The sequence below is a fragment of the Egretta garzetta genome, unplaced genomic scaffold (genome assembly GCF_000687185.1).
Source record: "Egretta garzetta isolate BGI_Z169 unplaced genomic scaffold, ASM68718v1 scaffold51, whole genome shotgun sequence".
NCBI lineage: Eukaryota > Metazoa > Chordata > Aves > Pelecaniformes > Ardeidae > Egretta > Egretta garzetta.
The window spans coordinates 1,866,320-1,874,379 of record NW_009258549.1 but is presented as its reverse complement, the minus strand read 5'-3'; positions in this window follow the sequence as shown (position 1 = coordinate 1,874,379).

The following is an 8,060-nucleotide window of genomic DNA, read 5'->3' as shown; positions in this document are numbered from 1 at the left end:
TGCTGCCATTAGGGTGTCCTCGCCGCTCCTCTGCTGCCTCTCTCGTATGGACCACAGCCAGGGCTGGCTGGGCTTTGCTTCTGTGGGAGAAGCTCTGAGAGCTCCTCATGTGGGGAAACACAGATACTTGGCTATTAAATTAACGCCGGGTATTTAACAGCATCATTGAAACGGTTTAAACACCTAGGAGTGGTAATTAGTAATAATGGTTTGGTGAGGGAGGAAATTAAGACCCAGGTATGGAGCCCAGTACTTTTCTCTGCAGATAATTTTTAGTGCCAAATGACTACAGAGAGAGGCCAAGCGTCAGACACACAAGCCTAGTGTCTTGCTTGCGTCTGAGGACTGACACAGGGGAGGAAGACAGCCACGTAGCTCACCTTTCAAAAGCCAAGCACCGAGGCCAAGGATGGAGAGAGGCTTGAGGAGAGCTGACGGAGAAAGGGGGTCTGTGAGGAGGTACAGTCAACCTAATGAAAGCTGCTAGGTGAGCAAGGCTGGCAAAGGGCAGGCAAGCTGGATGTCCTTGGAGGTCTGTCCAAGGGGAGAGGTGGCTCCCGGAAAATTTTTTTGGTGCCTTCCAGCCTCTGGGGGCTCCTCCCCTCCTCTCTCCAGGCCCTTCTGGACACCCCCTGGGGAGACAGAAAGAAGAGGCGACAGTTTTAGTGGGGAAGGGAGGCAGAGGGAGGGTAAATTTTAAGAGTAGCCAAGGACCTATATAGATTAAGGAGACATGAATTAAATGCCACCAGCCTGAGTTTTCCCTCCAAGAGCGGAGAACAAGTCATCCCGCTTGCTAAGCTGAGGCATGGAGCTGGACCCTGTGGGGGCTGCTGCTCAGTATGCTGCTCCTCACCCAGGTGGAGCATTTACAAGAAGTCCTGACCAAACCAAGTGCACCCACACCACATTTTGGTGGCTCTGCATAGCTTCAGAGCAGCCATGCAGCCAAAATGCCCCATAGAGAGGAGAAATTCTCCTCCAGCCTGTGAGAAGGGACAAGGACCTGTCCCATGTCCTCTAAAAGACCTTTTCCTGGGGGTCTGTGCCCACAGGGGTAGGGTGGACATCTGTGATGTCCCAGTGTCCATGGTAGATACTCCATCCTAAAGCCATCAAGTGGCTGGTAGAGGGGTGCTGAGGACCTGCTGGGCACGAAGCTGCAGTGAGGACCCCATCAGAGAAGCCAGGACCCCAATGGGCCATGCTGTTTCCCGCAGGCGCATCAAGAAGGGGCATTAGACTGTTGGCTGGGTGCTCGCCCAGCCCTCATCTTCCCAGGCTGCAAATCCCAGATTTGACCTGGCTCCGGCAGAGCCAATTCAGACGTGAACCATTCTGGCAGAGCGTTGTCATTTGTGCCAGTTTTACACCGCGGAGAGGAGTAACGTGCGAATGACGCCAAACCCTGCTGGCCTCATTTCGCTTGCCCTTTATTGAAACCTCCAGGCCTTGCACCCCAGGCACGGAGCGACAAGGGTGCAACGAACAGCTCGTGTGTACAACGAGGGCTCGAACCAGGCAGCCTTGGCGTCCTCTGCAGCAGCCGGCTCTTGACATTGCGGAAAGTCCGCAGTGAAGGAGCCGGCTGGCCCCCACCGGCAGCTTCAGCAAAGAGGTCAAGATACATGGGTATGGGCTGAGTCCCAGAAACAGATCCGCAAGGGCAAAGCGCTGGGCTTGGGAAAGGGTTTTCTCTGCTGCTGCTCCTCCTGCTGCTCCTGATCCCCTCGGGGATGGAGAAAACAAGGGACTTTGCTCTCTAGGGACCTGTCAATCAGAATCTGCCACCACCGTTTAATTTGCTGAATTTATGCCTGCCAGGAGCGCCGGCCTGGCTGCCCGTTCCTGAGCAGGCAGTGCCATCCCGTGGGACGAGCTGGGCACAGCAGCGGAGTCTCAAAGCCGCACTGTGCAGGAGCAGCAGCAGCCGCACAGCTCCCACGGGAGACGCAGCAGTGGGACCCTTACCCAGTGTCCCACTGGCACACAGGGGTGGCCGGGAACCATTTCCAGTCTGCCAGGGGTCCTCACTCCCTGCTTCCCCTCATTCCCCCTCTCCTTCCAGTAGGAAAGCTCGGAGGGGACACAATAACCTAACTCACCTGGACACGGCTCACTCCCACCTGGGACAGGCTCCAGCCAGCCCAGGGGCAGGTCTGATTTTAGGAGGGGAGGGCAGACAACAAAGCTCTTAACCTGAGCATGGTGATGCTGTGAGGTTCGAGTTAGCACGTCCCAGCAAGCTGCCTGCCATCAGCAAGCCTCCACACTTCTTCTCCCCTAAATTTTGCAGCTCCTCTGGTCTCCAGCTGGTGCCAGGCCAGGCATCATCCAGGAGTATTTAGTGGGGAGATACTTCATGCGTGCAGAGAAAAGAGCAAACCCACGGAGCAGTTCCCAGGTCAGGGAGCCCCATGGCTGCCCCATGTCTCCTCCTGCCCCTGCTGATCTCCCCCAAGGGCTTGGCGCTGCTCGTGGGCCCTTTTGGGAGTGAGCGGTGCAGGGAAGGTCCCTTCCCAGCCCCTTCCGATCCCTTCCCGCAGAGGCCACAGCAAAGCCTGACCTTGGGAGTCAGCTGCGACCTTGGGAAGTGCCTCATCCAGAGGAACAGGGAAGAGGAGGGAAAGAAACCTTGGGCTGCTGCAGTGAGAGCTTTCTGGAGCACGGCTGAGAGTGCGCATCCTTCCCGGCTGCCTCGGGGTGCCTGACGCCCGATGGGGGACAGACGCAGCACGGCTTTGCCAGAAGGGACAAAAGTGCCCGGCTGACTCCTCCAAAGACAGAAGAGAGCAGATGGCGCTGAAATCTGCTCAAGAGGAGAGGAAGGAATAGCCCTGAGGATCCGCACTCCCTCTACCCTGAGAGGTACATTTGTCCCCGGCCAAGCGTGTTGGCCAGCCCCATCTCTGACTTACCGAGGGGCAGGGAAGGGAATGGCAACCGTGGGCTCACTGGGCTGCTGCGTGTCCCTTGCCGCTGTTCTCTTTTGTGGGGACTTTCCTGAGAGTGCCTGAGAGGGGAACAGTATGCTATACATAGGTAGCATCTGCGCTTGACTCCTTACGGCCTTGATAACTAGGTCTTGCATAAATGGGGTTCGATTCTGCTCCCTAGCAGAAATCGCTTGGAGTCTTTCTCCCTCCTGATGTCCTGCTTAGACCTCTTTGCCTGGCTGGCATAAACAGTTGGATTTCCAGAGGAGGGACCAGCCAGGCAGGAGCATTTGCAGAGCATGTTTAGCCCCAGAAGACTCTGGTTTTTCATGGAGGTTACCATAACACTGATGATGTTGAAGGAAATGACTGTGGGTGCTTCTGTTCTGAGCAAGGGCCCTTGTAAAGAAAGCCCGCGCTGCCCACGGTTCTGCTCACACACACCAGGATCCTTTTCAGGGCAGCACTGAATGTAACTCAGGCACTGGAGAGCTGCAGGGCATGGAGTGGGGCTCCCGCAGCTGAAAAGCAAACCCCTAACTCAGTGGTGAGAAGGCACAGTGGTGCCTCACACCCTCCATCACCCGGGGGCCCCATCCTCTTCCCCTCCATCGGTCCAGCTGAGTCTATGCAGCATTTCCCAGATGCAGCAGCCATGACCTGCTTCTGCCTCTGCTGAGACGGTTCCCCATCACCACGATCGCTTGTATCTCTAATGTGTTTCTCCTCCAGTGAGGCAGGGAAATGTTGTCCTTCCCTGCGCAGCATGGAGGTGCCAAGCTCCCACCGGGGAGGCTTACCGGGGTGGCCTGGAGGACAGCTGCAGAGCGGGGGTTCGCAGCTCAGCCTGTGGACTCCCAAACTCATACCCCAGCCACTGCACCAGCCTTCCTCTCCTTCTGCAGGCTCGGAGCCAGCAGGGATGCTGCCGGAGCCAGCTGCTCTAATTGAGCTTTGTAGAATAAACTTGTGGAATTAGCCTGTTGGCTGCTGGGATAAAATCCAGCCCCTGAGTGCAGATCAAAGGAGCCAATCTTGCTGACAGTTTGCGGGGAGAGAGACGGAGACAGGCTCCTTCTACAGCTCTGGAAAGAGCAGTGTTCTGCAGCCAAGGATGAGGATGGAGCGTGATACACACTGCCTCTTTGACGATACACGTGGTCCAGGCCCTGATGGTCAAAGCTACAGAAACCTCGGGAGAGATCTGACACTGGTGATAAAAATGGTCAAAGCCAGGCAAGAGACAGCACTCAGAGAAAGACAATTTTTTGGGTGTGCCATAAATTTGTGGGTTCTCCTGGTACCATGGAAGGAGCAGACAACACAAGGCCAGGCTCTGAGCCCAACCTACAGAAGCAACATGGCTTAAGAAGGGGAAGCCTGCTCTTGCCATGTTTCTGCCTGTCCTTGAGGGCGAGACGGTCCAGCCCAGCAGCCACGGGGAGTGCTCAGCATGGCAGGAGGAAGAAGAGGGAGAAGGCCTCACTTTCTGCTACCAAGAATAATAAAGTCAGCACATTCCCTGCACGGACCTTACTGTATGGACATGGCTGGTCTGAACACACGCAGCGAATCTGCCAGATGCCACCTGCTCCCAGCCCCGCTAGATCGCACAGGCAGCAAATTAAAAATCAGATTCGCAGCACGTGCACAGTAAAGTTGCTTTATGGCCATTTTTCCAGGGTTCCTGAAAATCCGATCAAGCATTTCCCTGCAAAAGCTGGTGAGCAACTGCCATGCGAGGAGGGCAGGTTTATAGTTCAGCCTCCGGGGCACCCGGGAGGGGGATGAAGGTGCTGGAAAGGAGGCCACGCATTGCAGCGAAGCACCTGGCCTGGGAGAACAGCAGAATGAGAAGGCAGATAGAAGAGCAATGGGAAAGATGGGATGCGAAGCGGAAGGGCAGGGAAGGACGGCGGGCTTCCCAGCCTGTGAACACTGGCCTATGGCAGGGGCCAGTTCATATACGGCCAAGGCTGGCTGCAACAAGAGCCCAGCAGCCAGCAATGAGTTTTGCTGCTTTACAGACGACGACAACGACTTTGGAAGAAGAGCCTGACCTGAAGAGGTGTGTAAACGTCAGGCTTCTCTGCAGGGGGAAGGCGTTAAGGCTGAAGGCTATTTCCCTTGGTTTCTGGGTTTGTCAAGAAGCGCAGGGCAGTGGAGGCTAAGCATATGGCACAGGCATACAGTGTGTTTGTTGTTTAGTGAGGAAAAAGAACCCAGCTGGCTATTTTTGATGCATTTGTCATAAGAATGAGAAAAGGAACAACTGGAAAATGGTGTTCTAACGTGAACATTAGTCTTCCAGTCCTCAGCTGCCTCTTTGAGTGGAAGTACAGTCACGCAAAGCTGGCAAGCAAGCCCTGTCTTAAGGCTTTCCAAGGCATCTTCAGTCAAGGCAGAGGTGATCGATTTTCTAGAAAAGGCCCCTTAACGGGTTGGGTGCTTGAACTTGCTCTCCTTCATTAAAACCTGGCAAACCTCTGGTAACACTGTGTGTTGTCCTCGCTCAGCAGGAGGACGCTGCTGCTCAATGCAGAGCCAGCTTGCGGAGCTCACAGCTCTCCAGCAAGCCCCAAGCTGAGGTGGAGGCTGATGGCGGTGAAGGTTTTGGACTGGAACAGCCACGGTGCTGGAGTGGATCTGCTAACACCAGCCCAGAGCCCAAAAACGGAGAAGTGGGAGACAGGAACGGAAAACCAGATGGGAGCAATTTATCCTGGCTCTTCTTGTGAGCACCTTCCAGGGAAGAGTGATTAGCCTTATTAACTGATTAAGCGATTAATTAGCTGATGAACTGAAATTATGGATCGAGGAGCAAATGATTGCAAGCAAGTGTATTTTGAGTACTTTTCCCGGAAACGACGTATCTTGCGTGCTTTTCATGGGAGGCCGGGTGGCGAACCCTTTGCGGCAGCAGGGTCAGCAAGACAGGACGAGAGGCGTGCGCAGCTGCGGGGCCCCAGCCGCAGCACGGCACAGGCGATGGGAGGTGCAGTGCCTGGCGAGGAGCGGGAAGTGAAACAGAACTGCCTCCTCAGCTCTTTTAGTAAATTTGACCTAAGTGTTGCAACAAATCTCTTCAAGACTGGTTTTTTTTTTTCTTAGAACCTTCCTTCCCCTTGATAAGAAACTGGAAGGTTACGGGTGTGCCCAGTGGAGGATCTACCCCGCACTGGGCACTCCCTATGCATGCTCTCTCCTCCAACCCATGCCTATACCCAACTCTGTCCCCAGAAAAAGTAGTCTGATGGGCTAAGCCCAAACTACACATGATCTGTCATCTCTGGGAGACAGCAGCAGCGTTACATCCTCTTTCAAGCACCTCTGGCAGGCTCGGGAGCGAAGAGGAAGCCATGGGAAGGACAGGCTTTCGGTCTACCAGTCTGTTTATTCTTGCTTCTCTTAATTCATTCCTTAGTCCAGTTTTCTCTTCAGGATTCCTTGCTGCTTTTATGGCCATCTCCTAAGCAGGACATGAGCACAGCAACTGCTTCCACCCGTCAGCCCCTCTGAGCCCGTTCAGCTCATTGCCCCACCCGGGGAGGGCGAGGGACAGGCACTGCAGAAGTCACCTGGAGCTGGGATCGCACCGAGCCACCACCAGCGACCAGCGAGGTGGTTCCAGCACTAATGATGTTTGTCTCTAAAAAGGCTGTTTAGGTGAGACAGTTACAAATTGTATTTTATAAACTGTATTTCTATAAGTGGATTTTTTCGCTAGCGGGGAAAAGTGCTTTAATAATCCCACTTCTGATTAATGGCAGGGTGTCTTGGCACAGCAGAAACTGCTGTGGCTTCAGTTCTTTCTCAAGGAGGAATTAGAAGTGGTAAATAAAGGATAAAATGCACACCTCTGTCTGGCAAATACTCATCTAGACTCTTCTTAGTTAGAAGATACCCCTTAAAATTCTCTAAAGAGTTAGATTTTAGCCTGTGAGCTGAAGAGATCTGTAAATTGGATCCAGCTCTTTTTAGGGGTAGAGAAAATTTCAATCACTCTGGCATGTGAACATTTGAGATTTAATCATTTGTTGCCCTCACTCCCTGAGAAGAAATACTATCCCACCTACAGGGATGGGGACCCAAGGCACACATTGTGTTGAATGACTGGCTTATGGTCTCCTAGAGAGGCCGCAGGGCTGGATCCTAACTTCCAGCCCTAGGTCTCCCCTCCAGCAGGTCAAGGAAAGCCACCAGGGACAATGCAAAACCTTGAACATCACACTGTGAACACACCAAGGGCAACTACAATTCCCATTCTTCACACATCCTTACCGCTGAATGATCATACAACTACTACCTGATAAGTATGTGCTTTTCTACAAAAATATTGTGTAGTGTGGAACATATTTTTATTTCAAGAGGCTGCGTGTGTGAGAAAATTAACAGGCACAGCATTAAGTCATATTTCCTGTCCTGGCATGTGGCTTTATTGATAGACGTCTTGTCCAGAGCTCTGTGTGTTCTCTATCAAAGTCATAAATCTCTCAACTTCTACCTCCATTTTTATCTGTGAAATTGGGAATTTACCTACCAGGCTTCACAATAATTCCATTTTATGTCTGTAGAACACCCTGGCACAATCAGACAGGTGACTGCGTGCTAGTAATTGAAGTCTTCGTTTGACAAACTGAGGATCAGTATCCTTCCAATACATGACAGTTGGACTTGAAGATCTCAAAGGTCTTTTCCAACCTAAACGAGTCTATGATTTTAGGCCAGATAATTTGAATCCAAGTTCTTCCAGAGGAAAAAAAAAATCTTGAGATTGGGCAGTCCCTTGTGTGGTCACAGAGCTCAAGTTGTCTTCATAAGATTAAAGCATAAACAGGAGGAGGAAGTTTGCTACACAACTCATCCCATCCCGCTGCTATCAGGCGAGTCAGTTAGACCAAACCCATCCCCAGTGTAATAAGCGTTTGAGGCCGATTATATTTATCAAGACCGAATTTATTCAAGCAAGCAATCAAGCAGGCAAAACAGCGCTGGGCGGCCGGGGAGTCTCCTGCTCCACCAACGGCGCGCACCTCACCCCCACCAGAGTCCCTTCTTATAGTTTAGTAGTCCCGGGTCTACGTGGCACATCCTGGTATCTTTCTGGTGGTCGTGAGGATAAAG